The sequence below is a fragment of the Epinephelus lanceolatus genome, chromosome 16, assembly GCF_041903045.1.
Source record: "Epinephelus lanceolatus isolate andai-2023 chromosome 16, ASM4190304v1, whole genome shotgun sequence".
Taxonomy (NCBI): domain Eukaryota; kingdom Metazoa; phylum Chordata; class Actinopteri; order Perciformes; family Serranidae; genus Epinephelus; species Epinephelus lanceolatus.
The window spans coordinates 41050595-41067706 of record NC_135749.1 but is presented as its reverse complement, the minus strand read 5'-3'; the positions used below and the strand labels follow the sequence as shown (position 1 = coordinate 41067706).

The 17112-nt window shown below is 41.9% G+C and overlaps 1 protein-coding gene across 1 annotated transcript in view; it reads left to right on the top strand.

The window, feature by feature from the left end:
• Positions 1-14974, top strand: part of LOC144467459 (uncharacterized) — a 78614-nt gene extending 63640 nt beyond the window's left edge. The window contains exons 5-6 of the mRNA XM_078176103.1: positions 12683-12815; positions 14014-14974. The gene's annotated coding sequence lies outside the window, so the exon portion shown is untranslated. The remainder of the gene's footprint in view (positions 1-12682; positions 12816-14013) is intronic.
• Positions 14975-17112: the final 2138 nt, after the last annotated feature.

Sequence of the window (17112 nt, the reverse complement as noted above, 5' to 3'; positions counted from 1 at the left end):
AACAGTCTTTCCACAGAATCCCTTGCTATCGGATCATTATTTGATTACTTTTGATTTCTTTTTACTCGATTACACGCCACTCAGCAACAGTTACTATACTAGATGTTTATCAGATAGTGCTGTTGCAAAATTTAAGGAAATGATTAGTCCGTCATTTAATTCAATACCAAGTCCTTCAGTAACAGAGGTTTCCCGTGCTGACTTTAACCTCTCCCGAATTGATCATCTTGTCGATAGTGCCGTAGGCTCGCTGCAAACAACACTCGACTTTGTGGCTCCTCTTAAAAAGAAGTTAACAAAGCAAAGAAAGTTCGCTCCTTGGTATAACCCTCAAACCCGTAAGTTAAAACAAATATTGCGAAAATTTGAAAGGAATTGGCGATTAACCAAACTGGAAGAATCTCGTTTAATCTGGGCAAACGTCTAAGAGGGGCCTCCGCAATGCCAGAGCAAACTATTACTCAGCATTAATAGAAGAAAACAAGAATAACCCCAGGTTTCTTTTCAGCACTGTAGCCAGGCTGACTGAGAGTCAAAGCTCTATTGAGCCTTGTATTCCTTTAGCCCTTAGCAATAATGATTTTATGAGCTTTTTTAATGACAAAATTCCAACTATTAGAGGCAAAATTCATGACCTCCTGTCCTCAGATAGTACCTATCTAACCTCAAACACAGCTGTAAGACCTAATATATATTTAGATTGCTTCTCTCTGATTTCTCTTCAAGAACTGACCGCAGTGATTTCTTCATCTAAATCATCAACGTGTCTCTTAGACCCCATCCCAACTAGGCTACTTAAGGAGGTCTTACCTTTAGTTAACACTCATATATTAGATATGATCAATGTATCCTTATTAACAGGCTATGTACCACAGTCTTTTAAGGTAGCTGTAATTAAATCTCTCCTAAAAAAGTCCACCCTGGATCCAGAGGTGTTAGCCAACTATAGACCAATATCTAATCTTCCCTTTCTTTCAAAGATCCTGGAGAAAGTAGTCACAGTCCAGCTGTGTGATTTTCTCCATGATAATAATTTATTTGAGGAATTTCAGTCAGGATTTAGATTGCATCATAGCACTGAGACAGCACTAGTTAAAATTACAAATGACCTTCTGATTGCTTCAGACAAAGGACTCGTCTCTGTACTTGTTTTATTAGATCTTAGTGCGGCTTTTAACACAATTGACCATCAAATTCTACTACAGAGACTGGAACACTTAATTGGCCTTAAAGGTTCTGCACTAAGCTGGTTTAAATCTTATTTATCTGATCGTTTTCAGTTTGTTGACGTTCATAATGAGTCATCCTTACGTACTAAAGTTTGTTTTGGAGTTCCGCAAGGTTCTGTGCTCGGACCAATCCTATTTACTCTATATATGCTTCCTTTAGGTAACATCATTAGAAATCGCTCTGTAAATTTCCATTGTTATGCGGATGATACACAGTTGTATTTATCTATGAAGCCAGAAGAAAGTAATCAATTAACTAAACTTCATAATTGTCTTAAAGACATAAAAACCTGGATGAGCACCAATTTCCTGATGTTAAATTCAGACAAAACTGAAGTTATTGTTCTTGGCCCCAAACAACTCAGAGACTCTTTATCTGATGACATAGTTTCTCTAGATGGCATTGCTCTGGCCTCTAACACTAAGAAACCTCGGAGTAACATCTGATCAAGATTTGTCTTTTAATTCTCATTTAAAACAAACCTCACGGACTGCATTTTTTCATCTGCGTAATATTGCCAAAATTAGGCCTATCCTGATCCGAAAAGATGCAGAAAAATTGGTCCACGCTTTTGTTACCTCTAGGCTGGATTACTGTAACTCTCTATTATCTGGTAGCTCTAGTAAGTCCTTAAAAACTCTCCAGCTAATTCAGAATGCAGCAGCACGTGTAGTAACAGCAACTAAGAAACGTGATCATATTTCTCCTGTTTTAGCTTCTCTGCACTGGCTCCCTGTAAAATCCAGAATTGAATTTAAAATCCTACTGTTAACTTATAAAGTTCTAAATGGTCAAGCTCCATGATATCTTAGAGAGCTCATAGTGCCATATTATCCCACCAGAACTCTGTGCTCTGAGAATGCAGGGTTACTCGTGGTCCCTAAAGTCTCCAAAAGTAGATCAGGAGCCTGAGCCTTCAGCTATCAGGCTCCTCTCCTGTGGAATCATCTTCCTGTTGCGGTCCAGGAGGCAGACACTGTCTCCACATTTAAGACTAGACTTAAGACTTTCCTCTTTGATAAAGCTTATAGTTAGGGCTGACTCAGGCTTGCCTTGTACCAGCCCCTAGTTAGGCTGACTTAGGCCTAGTCTGCCGGAGGACCCCCTATAATACACCGGGCAACTTCTCTCCTTCTCCCTCTCTTTTGTGTCCTGTTACTGCATCTTGCTAACTCGGCCATTCTGGATGTCACTAACTCGGCTTCTTCTCCAGAGCCTTTGTGCTCCACTGTCTCTCAGGTTAACTCGTATTGCAGCGGTGCCTGGATAGTGTGACGTGTGTGGTTGTGCTGCTGCCGTGGTCCTGCCAGATGCCTCCTGCTGCTGCTGTTATCATTAGTCATACTTCTACTGTTATTATACACATATGATTATTGTCACACATGTATACTATCAGATGTTAATATATTATTATTAATTATAATATTATTACTTTCATTAATGTTGTAAGCTACTGCCATTACGTCTATCTTGCATCTCTCTCTGTCTCTCTCTGTCTCGCTCTCTCTCTGTCTCATTGTGTCATACTGTTTACTGTTAATTTATTATGTTGATCTGTTCTGTACGACATCTATTGCTCATCTGTCCGTTCTGGAAGAGGGATCCTTCCTCAGTTGCTCTTCCTGAGGTTTCTACAGTTGTTTTTCCCCGTTACAGCGTTTTTTTGGGGGAGTTTTTCCTTATCCGCTGTGAGGGTCCAAAGGACAGAGGGATGTCGTATGCTGTAAAGCCCTGTGAGGGAAATTGTGATCTGTGATATTGGGCTTTATAAATAAAATTGATTGATTGATTGAACAGTAACCTGTACTGTTCAGTAATAAACGGTGGTTTGCCAAATAACTGCGTCATCCTTTCCACACGTCCTGGCGGGCGCTACAATATGTTATAGCTTACCAGTGAGATATAGGTTATCTGTGAGATATAACGTTATGTTAGGAGTGTTTTATTTCTAATTGTTTGCAAACATTAGCACAGTAATGCTAAAATAACACGTTTTATGTGATAGTCACGGCACAGTGCAGCAAATATAGGTTGGTACGATTATAATATATGCGTTTCCAGAGTGTTCTTCCACAGGAGTTTTTCCACCTGGAATAAGCAACGCCTATATTCACTCGCGTTTTGTCCCATCCTCGCTTATGTAATCTTTTTCTTTTATTTCGTGGCATGGTTTCCCTCTTACGGGTAAAACATATGTGTGGTCCTCCATTTAAAGTGCAACAGAATCATAAAAGTACAAAGCAGGTTCACGCAGAAGCGCCCCCAGATTGAGCTTCCCCTTCTCGCATGCGCCCGCGCGTGCAGCCTGTTGTAGTCGCTCCTGCTTGTTTTCTCGGTTTTCTTACTTTTTTGCTTTATTAAGTTTGGTATTTGTGCTGGCTTTTTGTGATTGTAATTTTGGAACTGCGCCCTCTCAAAACATGCTGATTGAGAGAGTTGTACTCGTTTTCCTCACCCTGGAATTACTTATTTCATTCGGACCCGGCACCATTGCGCAACAACTTCATGGCCGCATTATTTACTCCAGAGATCAGCTGATCGCGCTGAGGCCAGCCAGCTTGGCGGCCGGAACATCAGAGATACCAGCTGAACTGTGGAGGAAAACACACAGAGGATGCAGGGGAGGAAGTAAACAGCGGCGGAAAAAAGCAGGGTTGAGACAACGGAGGCTTATGGAGAAGAGAAGATATAAGCCGTGTCTCCCCTCTCTCATTATGGGCAACGTGAGGTCACTGGCAAATAAGATGGACGAGCTGACAGCGGTCGCCAAAAGTCAGGAGTACCGGGAATGTAGTCTTATGTGCTTCACTGAGACATGGCTTCACCAGGACTTTCCCGACACCAACGTCTCCATCAGCGGCTTTCAGACTGTTCGGGCCGACCAGGACTGCATCTTTAGCGGTAAGCGCAAAGGAGGGGGGCTTGCTGTTCTAGTAAATAACCGCTGGTGCAGTCCTGACCATATTTCCATTAAGGAACGTATCTGTTGGCCGGACATTGAACTGTTTGCTGTTGGACTCAGGCCGTATTATTTGCCCAGGGAGTTTTCACATGCAATTATTGTAACTGTTTACATCCCCCCCTCTGCCAACCCGACGTCGGCATGTGACGTCATTCACTCCGCCATAGCCCGCCTGCAGACTAAACACCCGAGTGCCTTCATAGCTATCTCCGGTGACTTCAACCATGTCACCATTGGTAACAACATTGCCCACATTCACACAGTATGTGAGCTGTCCTACCAGAGAGGAGAGGACACTGGACTTGCTGTATGCAAACGCCAAAGATGCATACAGCTGCTCCCCCCTCCCCCCTCTGGGTAGGTCAGACCACAACCTAGTGCACCTCAACCCCTGCTATGTACCACTAGTCAAGAGCCAGCCTGCGACCATGAGGACAGTGAAGAGATGGTCGGAGGAGACTTATGAGACACTGCAGGGCTGTTTTGGGGTGACAGACTGGCAGGCACTCTATGAGCCACATGGGGAGGACATCGACGGGCTCACAGAATGCATCACGGACTACATCAGTTTCTGTGTGGACTCCACTGTCCCAGCCAGGACTGTCCATTGTTATCCAAATAACAAACCATGGGTAACAAAGGACATCAAAGCCATCCTCAATGCAAAGAAGAGGGCCTTCAGAGCTGGTAACAGGGAGGAGGTGAGAACAATACAGGGGGAGCTGAAGATGAAGATCAGGGAGGCTAAGGAGAGATACAGGAGGAAGCTGGAGAGGAAACTCCAGCAGAACAACATGAGAGAGGTCTGGAGTGGAATGAGGACCATCACTGGCTTCAGGACCAACAACCACAGAGGAGTTGAAGGCAGCATGGACAGGGCCAATGAACTGAATCTGTTTTTTAACAGATTCGACACTGCTGCCTCCCCCCCCCCCCACCCCCACTCCGACTCTTCTGCTGTCTGTCTTGGTCAACCATCTCCCACTCTGCCCTCCTCCCCCACTCCTCCCTCTCACACCTCAACACCCTCCTGCTTGACCCCTCCTCCTCCTCCTCCTCCTCACACCTCATCCCCCCGTGGTCAGACTGACTGCTCTCTCCATCATGAGGACTACATCCCTCCCCCACGTGTCGTCACCTCCACAATGTGCTTCACTGCTGACCATGTAGGAAGACAGCTGATGAGACTCCTCTCAAATAAGGCTGCAGGCCCTGATGGTGTCAGCCCCAGGGTGCTCAAAGCCTGTGCCCCCCAGCTATGTGGAGTACTTCAGCATGTCTTCAACATGAGCCTGAGTCTCCAGAGGGTCCCCTTGCTGTGGAAGACATCCTGCCTCGTTCCTGTGCCAGACGTCATGTCCCAGTGGCTCCAAGGACTACAGACCCGTGGCATTGACCTCCCACATCATGAAGACCCTGGAGAGACTCATCTTGGAGCAGCTCATGAGTCAAGCCACTTTTGGACCCCCTCCAGTTCGCCTATCAGCCCCGACTTGGAGTTGAGGACGCCATCATCTACCTGCTCAACCGTGTCTACGCCCATTTGGATAAGCCGGCTAGCACTGTGAGGGTCATGTTTTTTGACTTCTCTAGTGCATTCAACACCATCCGTCCAGCTCTACTGGGTGACAAGCTGACAGCAATGCAGATGGATCCCCCCCTGGTGTCCTGGATTGTAGACTACTTGACTGGCAGACCACAGTATGTGTGCTTGCAATGCTGTGTGTCAGACAGAGTGGTCAGCAATACTGGGGCCCCGCAGGGGACTGTCCTCTCTCCCTTCCTCTTCACCCTCTACACCACGGACTTCAGCTATTGCACTGAGACCTGCCATCTTCAGAAGTTTTCTGATGACTCTGCTATAGTTGGATGTACAGTCAGGTCCATAATTATTTGGACAATGATACAGTTGTTATCATTTTGGCTCTGTACACCACCACAATGGGTTTTAAATGAAACAATGAATACCTGCTTAAAGTGCAGACTCTCAGCTTTCATTTAAGACTTTTTTCAAAAATGTAGAATGAACCGTGTAGGAATGACAACCATTTCTTCACACAGTCCCCCGACTTTAAGGGCTCATAAGTATTTGGACAAACTAACATAATCATCAATTAAACAGTCAGTTTTAATACTTGGTTGCAAATCCTTTACAGTCAATGACTGCCTGAAGTGTTGGACACATAGGCATCATCAGATGCTGGGTTTCTTCCCTGGTGATGCTCTGCCAGCCCTTTACTGCAGCTGTCTGCACTTCCTGCTTGTGTTTTGGGTGTTTTGCCCTCAGTTTTGGCTTCAGCAAGAGAAACGCATGCTCAGTTGGATTCAGGTCAGATGATATGACTTGGCCATTGCAGAACATTCCACTTCTTTGCCTTAAAAATGTCTTTGGTTTCTTTTGCAATATGCTTCAGGTCAATGTCCAACTGCACTGTGAAGCATCGTCCAATGAGTTTTGAAGCATTTAATTGAATCTGAGCAGATAATGGTGCCCCAAACACTTCAGCTTTCATCCTGCTGCTCTTGTAAGCAAGACAAGACTTCACTAGAATAAATACAGAGGGTTTATCACAAGATGCAAACCATTGGTTAGCCTTAAAAATGGAAGGCCAGATTAGAGTTTGTCAAAAACCATCTAAAAAGCCTGTACAGTTGTGGAACAGCATACTATGGACAGATAAAACAAAGATCAACTACCAGAATGATGGGAAGACAAGAGAAGGAAGAAGGGAAGGAACTGCTCATGATCCAAAGCACACCACCTCATCAGTGAAGCATGGTAGAGGTACTGTTATGTCATGGCCATGTATGGCTGCCAGTGGAACTGGTTCTCTTGTATTTATTGATGATATAACTGCTGACAAGAGCAGCAGGATGAAAGCTGAAGTGTTTGGGGCACCATTATCTGCTCAGATTCAACCAAATGCTTCAAAACTCATTGGACGATGCTTCACAGTGCAGTTGGACAATGACCTGAAGCATACTGCAAAAGCAACCAAAGACATTTTTAAGGCAAAGAAGTGGAATGTTCTGCAATGGCCAAGTCATATCATCTGACCTGAATCCAACTGAGCATGCGTTTCTCTTGCTGAAGCCAAAACTGAGGGCAAAACACCCAAAACACAAGCAGGAAGTGCAGACGGCTGCAGTAAAGGGCTGGCAGAGCATCACCAGGGAAGAAACCCAGCATCTGATGATGCCTATGTGTCCAACACTTCAGGCAGTCATTGACTGTAAAGGATTTACAACCAAGTATTAAAACTGACTGTTTAATTGATGACTATGTTAGTGTGTCCAAATACTTATGAGCCCTTAAAGTCGGGGGACTGTGTGAAGAAATGGTTGTCATTCCTACACGGTTCATACTACATTTTTGAAAAAAGCCTTAAATGAAAGCTGAGAGTCTGCACTTTAAGCAGGTATTCATTGTTTCATTTAAAACCCATTGTGGTGGTGTACAGAGCCAAAATGATAACAACTGTATCATTGTCCAAATAATTATGGACCTGACTGTATCACCAAGGGTGATGAGGATGAGTATAGGGCTGTTGTGGATAACTTTGTCACATGGTGTGAGCAGAACCATCTGCAGCTCAACGTGGCAAAGACAAAGGAACTGGCTGTGGATCTGAGGAGGACCAAGACACCGGTGACCCCTGTTTCCATCCAAGGGGTCAGTGTGGACATTGTAGAGGACTATAAGTACCTGGGGGTACACACTGACAGTAAACTGGACTGGGTTAAGAACATTAACGCTCTCTACAGGAAGGGCCAGAGCCGTCTCTATTTTCTGAGGCGACTGAGGTCCTTCAACATCTGCCGGACTATGCTGAGGATTTTCTATGAGTCTGTGGTGGCCAGTGCTATCCTCTATGCTGTTGTGTGCTGGGGCAGCAGGCTGAGGGTGGCGGACGAAAACAGACTCAACAAACTGATCCGCAAGGCCAGTGACGTTGTGGGAACGGAGTGTGACTCTCTGATGGTGGTGTCAGAGAGGAGGATGCTGTCTAAGCTACGAACTATCTTGGACAATGTCTCACACCCACTCCACCATGTGCTGGTCAGGCATAAGAGTACTTTCAGTGGGAGACTCATATCACCAAGATGTACCACTGAGCGCCACAGGAAATCATTCCTGCCTGTGGCCATCAAACTGTACAACTCCTCCCTCTGAGTGGCCCTGAGACTTTTTCACACACTGCAATAATTTAATTTAACTTGTGCAATAACCCCATTCACCCTGACTGTTTATATTCTGTTTGTGTAAATTTTGTTTACAATATATACAGTACAGACCAAAAGTTTGGACACACCTTCTCATTCAATGCGTTTTCTTTATTTTCATGACTATTTACATTGTAGATTCTCACTGAAGGCATCAAAACTATGAATGAACACATATGGAGTTATGTACTTAACAAAAAAAGGTGAAATAACTGAAAACACATTTTATATTCTAGTTTCTTCAAAATAGCCACCCTTTGCTCTGATTACTGCTTTGCACACTCTTGGCATTCTCTCGATGAGCTTCAAGAGGTAGTCACCTGAAATGGTTTTCCAACAGTCTTGAAAGAGTTCCCAGAGGTGTTTAGCACTTGTTGGCCCCTTTGCCTTCACTCTGCGGTCCAGCTCACCCCAAACCATCTCAATTGGGTTCAGGTCCGGTGACTGTGGAGGCCAGGTCATCTGCCGCAGCACTCCATCACTCTCCTTCTTGGTCAAATAGCCCTTACGCAGCCTGGAGGTGTGTTTGGGGTCATTGTCCTGTTGAAAAATAAATGATCGTCCAACTAAACGCAAACCGGATGGGATGGCATGTCGCTGCAGGATGCTGTGGTAGCCATGCTGGTTCAGTGTGCCTTCAATTTTCAATAAATCCCCAACAGTGTCACCAGCAAAACACCCCCACACCATCACACCTCCTCCTCCATGCTTCACAGTGGGAACCAGGCATGTGGAATCCATCCGTTCACCTTTTCTGCGTCTCACAAAGACACGGCGGTTGGAACCAAAGATCTCAAATTTGAACTCATCAGACCAAAGCACAGATTTCCACTGGTCTAATGTCCATTCCTTGTGTTTCTTGGCCCAAACAAATCTCTTCTGCTTGTTGCCTCTCCTTAGCAGTGGTTTCCTAGCAGCTATTTGACCATGAAGGCCTGATTGGCGCAGTCTCCTCTTAACAGTTGTTCTAGAGATGGGTCTGCTGCTAGAACTCTGTGTGGCATTCATCTGGTCTCTGATCTGAGCTGCTGTTAACTTGCCATTTCTGAGGCTGGTGACTCGGATGAACTTATCCTCAGAAGCAGAGGTGACTCTTGGTCTTCCTTTCCTGGGTCGGTCCTCATGTGTGCCAGTTTCGTTGTAGCGCTTGATGGTTTTTGCGAATCCACTTGGGGACACATTTAAAGTTTTTGCAATTTTCCGGACTGACTGACCTTCATTTCTTAAAGTAATGATGGCCACTCGTTTTTCTTTAGTTAGCTGATTGGTTCTTGCCATAATATGAATTTTAACAGTTGTCCAATAGGGCTGTCGGTTGTGTATTAACCTGACTTCTGCACAACACAACTGATGGTCCCAACCCCATTGATAAAGCAAGAAATTCCACTAATTAACCCTGATAAGGCACACCTGTGAAGTGGAAACCATTTCAGGTGACTACCTCTTGAAGCTCATGGAGAGAATGCCAAGAGTGTGCAAAGCAGTAATCAGAGCAAAGGGTGGCTATTTTGAAGAAACTAGAATATAAAACATGTTTTCAGTTATTTCACCTTTTTTTGTTAAGTACATAACTCCACATTTGTTCATTCATAGTTTTGATGCCTTCAGTGAGAATCTACAATGTAAATAGTCATGAAAATAAAGAAAACGCATTGAATGAGAAGGTGTGTCCAAACTTTTGGCCTGTACTGTATATATATATAGATATTTATTTACGTTTATGTTTGTTAATAATTCCTGTTTATTTAACTATATATTTGTTAATACTATTGTTTAAATTTCTTATATTTTCATGTATCTTTCCTGTCTTGCAAGGAGCACCTGTAACATAAATAATTTCCCCTCGGGGATCAATAAAGTATTTCTGATTCTGATTCTGATTCTCTATCTCTCTGTCTTCTCATGCCCCCCGAACCCCCCTAGAAGTTCAGAGGCTCTCTCTTTTTTTCACCATACCTGTGTTTGCATCACTGAGTTTAGTGCCCTGAACATTTTCAGATATGAAGCAGAATTGCCTTGTGGTTTCCATGGCGGCCATTTTACTTTCAGCCATAGCTGAATTTTGTATTGCATCTTACACCTGAACCAAACTTAACAGAAAGGGAGATGACTGCCTCAATTTTTTGATGGTCAAGAATTACAGTGATACCAAACACAACATCATAACATGTTCAGATGAATAGTTCATTGTGAGTTCAGTGAAGTAAGAGGGGGTTCAAAAAACATAGGTAAGACTTTGTCATATCATGTCTGTCTGATGAATGTTGTGTATAGTTTTCAAAAGTGATTGTCATATTAATTATTCTTCTACTTTCTACAATCACAAGTTATTTATTAAAAGGATTAAGTCTTAAAAATTAAGTAATGTACAGTTTCAAAAACCTATGTTTAATAACTCAACATGCATGCAGCAGACATGATTTGACAAAATTACACCTTCATTCGCAAATCCTCTGATTTCCACAGGCAACAGGTGAGGTTGAGGACGGGGAAGGATTAACTAATGATCACACTTTTTTTAATGACCAGAGAGCTATCTATAATTTTTACAACTGTAGTGTCATCACAAACGGATTTATTTATTTAGATTTCAGTGCTTCCGCAATAACCACAGGATATCAGGAGAGGTGCATTGGTATGTCTGTAGTATGTAGCATACATGACAAAAGCAGACACCAGAAAGTATTAAATCACATCAAACAAGTTTAAAATGAATCCAAAATAGAAAAACAGGAATGTTATAGATGAGTTTCATCAGGAGGGCAGAAGCACCAAAACCTGTCCATACAGTTTTGTTTTTTTTCCCTTTGGCCACAGACTTTAGAAAAGCTGTGTTTAGTCATTTAAAGATTAACATGTATTCAGCAAAGTAATTTTTGCAAATATCATGAAACATGTAACAAAACTAAAAGCTGCAAACTTGACAGAGAAACTCCTCAAAGGAAAAAAAAAATCAACTAGTTTCTGAAATATCCTGTTGTAGCTCCAAATTAACCAAGACAATTTCTGTTTCATGCAGAGAGGATGCACATTGTTTGTGCTGCACAACATCTGGTAGGTATTTGACATGAGTATATCACTATATATGTATGAATAATACACTAAAAGAAAAGCCTTTCCAATCCTATATTACACACTGACATTATCTGATTCCCCTTTAACATAACTAAATTCATCATTAACTATTCCTTTTTCTGTGTTATCATGTTTGGTTCGGGAGGTATGATGTAAAATGCATAATACAATTATGGTTGAAAGTAAAATGGCTGCCACAGCAACCACAAAGCAATTCTGCAATTGCTACATATCTGAAAATGACAATGGCTCCAAACTATACAGTTGTATCAGTTGTATACAGTTTCATGCTTTCATAAAAGTCAACAATTCACCTCAAATTAAGCAATATCACACGAGAGGGAGTGATGTTGTACTGTATATCGTCACGGCTGTGATTCCGTCGTATAGAGTGCCGAAGACAATTACAGCCGTGACGATATACAGTACAACGTCACGACCTTGAGTGTGATATTGCTTTTATACAACAGTTCAACCGCTTAAACAGCAATGCTGAGTAAGGAAATGTTAACAAAAGGTGATGAAATAAATTATTTAAGTAGCTCCGCGAAAAAAAAACAGTTCCCCCAGTCTGTTGCCAGACAATGCAGCACACACGCCAGGAACTCACAAGCTACTTTGTATTTACATTGATCTGCAACTGTGTAACTTCGTCCAGATGTTGGCACGGCCGGATTCAGCTTCCACTCTCTCCCATCCTCATCAGTACCTCATCAGATGATCATTGATAATTCCTGAGCGTGTTCGCTTCATTTTTGCTCCTCTCCAGTTTGTCGAGGTCGGCTGATGTTACACGAACACACCTGGAGGTCTGCACAGAAGAGTCCTGGCTTTCCTTTTCCTCGTCCTCTCCTGATGACCACTCATAATTTAATTCAAATGTAATTTTGGGGAAAATATCCATCTTCTTGGTGTAATGCTATAGTGTCAGTTTGCGTCAATGTAGCGAGTGTGACAGCTGGTTAATTAACGGTTGTATTTATATTTATAACACCTGTGAGCGGAGTGATTTTACTGTTACATGTCCCAGTGATGTTATACTCTATATCAGCACTCACGGAATGCCTCTCGTCCAATCAAATTACTCGGTCGGAATTAACTGTTGTATAATTTTACATATAGCATCTGGAGTAAACATTGTCGTCCACTTGCATTGCTTAAATTAATTTGCTGTGAATGTTGTTTGTATAGGTGCTGTACGCAAATGTCATGCAAAGCAAAGCATCGCAAAGCAAGCGACAGACATGGACATCAACAAACATGTTACCAGATGGTTCAACTTAGCGTCTGACCGAGGAGGTGGTCGTCGGGACCGGGAGTGCAGGTAACACTAGATGCAACTTCTAATTTAAACAAATTATCGTATTGTATCATGGCTTATGGTTGTCACGTAAGGGATAATGTATAGTGAGCTGATGATTACTGGAAAAATAAATCCTGACAGGGGGATGGAACCCCGACACGCAGCGGAGGGGTGACCCCTGAAGGGAGTTATTTTTCCAGTAATCACCGGCTCACTATACATTATCCCACTTATTACACGGCTAATTATCAGTGAAATAAATAATTTGAGAAAGAACATTGATTAATTATACGATTTTTATTGATTTATAAATTAAATCATGAGGAGGAAAAAAACCTGAACTAATCTGCAGCCGCAATGGGATGAAAAAAAGTTTCTATAAGGCTACTGTGGCTTTATCAGAGCTATCCGCTAGATCTACTGTGACAGGATCCTGCTCCAATTTGCCCGATCTGAGGTGGATGGGGCCCAGTAGCTCCTCAGACTGCTCTCACATCTGTGCCAAGTCACAGACTTTCAAGACAGAGGCGCTGTCCCTAGCAACGGTCTGAGCTACATAGCAACGGTCATTATACAGAAATATCAGACCTCTAAATGCAGCGACTGACCAATCAGAATACAACATTTAATAGAGCCGGGTAATAATGCCTTGTAATGCACAGAATATTGCATGATGTCCGTCACAGTTTGAGTTTTCTGGTATTTTAGTTACAGTAAATAGCCACAACTAGGGCTTAATTGAATTTTTAACCTCAATTATGATCAATAAACGATTACCTCCACCTTTGATGAACAATTATGTATTTTCACAGTTTCTTTTGTTTTGTATTTTACACTGCTCTCACACGATATTTTGTGATATTTTCGCAAAAGTATCTTTAGGAAGTGAAAATAATGATGTTTGAAGGTGTGACGCTGTGGTTAATGTCTAGTTTAGGCACAAAACCCACTCGATTAGAACTATGAAAAGATCATGGTTTGGGTTAAAATGATCACTGGAGACAAGTTTTCAAATTCCTTAAAGATATGCAACCTTTACTGCCATGGCAATAGTGAACACCACGATTAATTGACATGAGCAAGATTAAGTCGATTAGAGTTTCTAAATGTCAGTTTCGATTATTTTTCGATTAATTGCCCAGCCATAGCCGCAACTGAGTTTTTTTGTTTGTTTTTAATCAATAAATTATTTGTAATTACAAATATTTTTCTTCCCTAGGTCTGCGGATCAGAACAAGAGGCTACTCGATGACCTGTGAAACCCATGATCTCTCTCATATGGCCAGTGTACTCAAGTACTCAAGTGTTTAACCCTGTTTGCAAGTTAATGTCTCAGTATTTGTTCCAATCTACAACATATGCAGGGGGAAACATTTTCCATATTGTTCTGGAACTGTTAATGTTCAGTATACAGTATTGTGTTTACATTTTGTTTTGTTTCAAATTTCTTGTTTCACAGAAAATAATCTTGATGAAAAAAGACATTTCAATCTTTGAAAAAAAAACTGTGTTCTACATCAGAATTGTCTGTGACAACTTCCTTTCCACATCTCAGACTTTTAAGAGCATGGAAATGTTTTGTGTGGAGATGGGTTCTATTTGATTTGTAAGTAATTGTTTTATTGTCTATTTTGTAACCATCTGAGAATCCTCAGAAGGCTCCTAACTAGCAAGAAGTCCTAACTTAAATGTGATTTAATGATTTAAAAGTGATCTTGTTATGAGATTGCTCTGAGAGGTTTCTAAAATCACTTCAGGAGTCTTTGCTACAAGTTTTGAAGGCAAGTATGTAGTTTTCTGAGGATTCTTGGATTCGTGAATACAGGCTGCACTGCAAAAACTCTGCAAAAATTTGTCTGTCCATCTGTGGAGAAAGTTACTTTTAGGTGATTAATCTTATTTTAAATGTAAGATTTTTTTTGTCTAGAAATGAGACATTTGGAATAGAAATAAGACAAAGATTTGTGAGAGCAGAATCAAACGAAAGGTATAACCTGCACCACTTGAATTTTCATGTTTACAGTTTAAAATTGAATACTTAACGTTACTATGGCAGCATTGTATTTTTCAGATATGCTGTTTACAGGTTTTAGCATGGTTTTATACAATTTAATGCTAATCGTTAGTGTGTGCAATGTCATGGTGCACCCTGTTTTAAATAAATGTCACTTTAAGGAAAAGTATTGTCATTATTGCTTTTAATAGATAGAAAACCTTATTTTGCCATTTAGACACATTAAAGTATGATACCTTGAAAAGAATGACCCTCATTTTCAAAACTGAAAACAGTTTTGATACAAATCTGGACCACATCTGGTCCAGAGCTGGTCAGGATGTAATTTTTGGGTGACGCATGTGTGCCATATTTGGGCCGTATATTAACTTGGTTTTTGTTGCTCTGGACCAGTTCTGGCCCAAAGTTGTTGCAGATCTGGGAAATGAAACCATACCACATCAGGCCCATTGTTCAAAAAGACACTGGACCGGATCCGTTTTACCAATTCGGACCGAATTTTGTGGCACATCTGGCCCATGTCCGGTCCAGTTATATTTTGCTATCTGGGAAGGTGGGTTTTAAGGCGTTTTTTAAAACTCTCAACAGAGGTGGTTTTTTACTGTGGTAGAAAGTTTGTTCCACAATTTGGGGCCACCACAGAGAAGGCATGGTCACCTTTGGTTTTCAAATTAGTCCTGTGGACAGTAAGAAGCCCTGCATGGGATGATCTAAGGGGTCTCACAGGTGTGTGAGGACTAAGCAGATCACTAATATAGCTGGGAGCCAGGCCATGCAGAGCCTTGTAGGTAATAAAAAGTATTTCAAAATCAATTTTAAATTTAACGGGTAACCAGTGCAGAGTGGCCAGGATGGGAGTTATGTGAGAGCAACATGAAGACTTGGTGAGAACCCTTGCAGCAGCATTTTGCACTACCTGTAATCGGTTCAGACAAGTTTGGGAGAAGCAAGTAAATAAGGAATTACAGTAATCCAGACAGGTAGAAATAAATGCGTGAATAAGTTTTTCCATGTCATGGGATAAAAGAACTGGGCGAAGTTTCCTGATGTTATGGGCCATCCATGATTGTATAGCAGATAGGCAGTCTTTCAGAACAGTGAGATTGTTTTGGTGGTTGGGCTTAAAGGAGATAGAAAAGATTAACTCACAGAATCAGCAAACACACTCACCTTGCAGCATGGTCTCAAACAAAAGGGATTCAAATAGGCCACTCCCACACTTAAATAATCTTCTTCTTCCTGGATTTTCTCCTGAGAGGACTGATTGGTAGATCTCTCCACCTGATCTCAAGGAGTTATGTACCCTGCTTAATAGGTTCCCCTGCTGGCCCCCAACTGACATTATTCCTCCTCATCCAAATCCACTGACTAGATCTAGCTGCTTCATCTGACATTTCCTTCACTATCTTCCTCAAACTCTGTCCCCGCACTCTGAGTTCACCCAGGAGCGAGATAGCTGATCTTGCTATGAATCCCCTACACCCCTAGAACTAGAACTAAGGTTACAATATCATAACCTCCAATATCGCCACATAATGCATGAGCTAGTATTTTCGTAAACTGAAAGTTCAATTCCACCCCGTAAAGATGAGGGTGCTCTCACTGCCAAGTCTAAATTCTCTCTCTTGTTTGGAATGACAATAAACATGACATTTTGTAATTCAAATTAATAGACTCTTGAAAGTTATTTCATTATAGCAGAGGTATAGCTTTCATTAAATCAGTTTATTATTTTTATTATTACTGTTATCATTATTATTATTATTAGTTCAAACTAGCATACCATTTGGTAAAAGGCCCCATCAGCTCTTTAAATGGCTTATTTATGATCCATTACAAAAATACTTCCACAGGTTTAGTAACAGATCAGACCATTAATTATTATAAAGCTCAGGAACCTGAAGATGGTAATACAAAGTGCTTTGTCCAAAAATCATATTATTCAAATAAACATGAGAAGTTTGTGCTCTAGAGAGAGGATCAGCACTCAGTGAATAACCTCCTCAGCCCTATGATAAGCTATTATGGCAAGGCTTAACTATACAGACCAGTGAGCAGTGATAACTAACATGTCTTTGGGGTCATCGGGTGGGAACCTCCTTTCAGCAGTGTTTCGTCTAGTTGGTCCCACGACACCTCCAGGAGGCTAGACAGTGATCTCTGGCGAGACACTCCCCTAATGCCAGGTCTCACTGCTCCCCGCACCAACCCAATAACCTCCTTTACCTTACTTACACATGGCTTTCTCAGCCCAAACAGCACTGCCACCTTCAACCAAAACCAGGCTCCGTACATGCAAGCTCC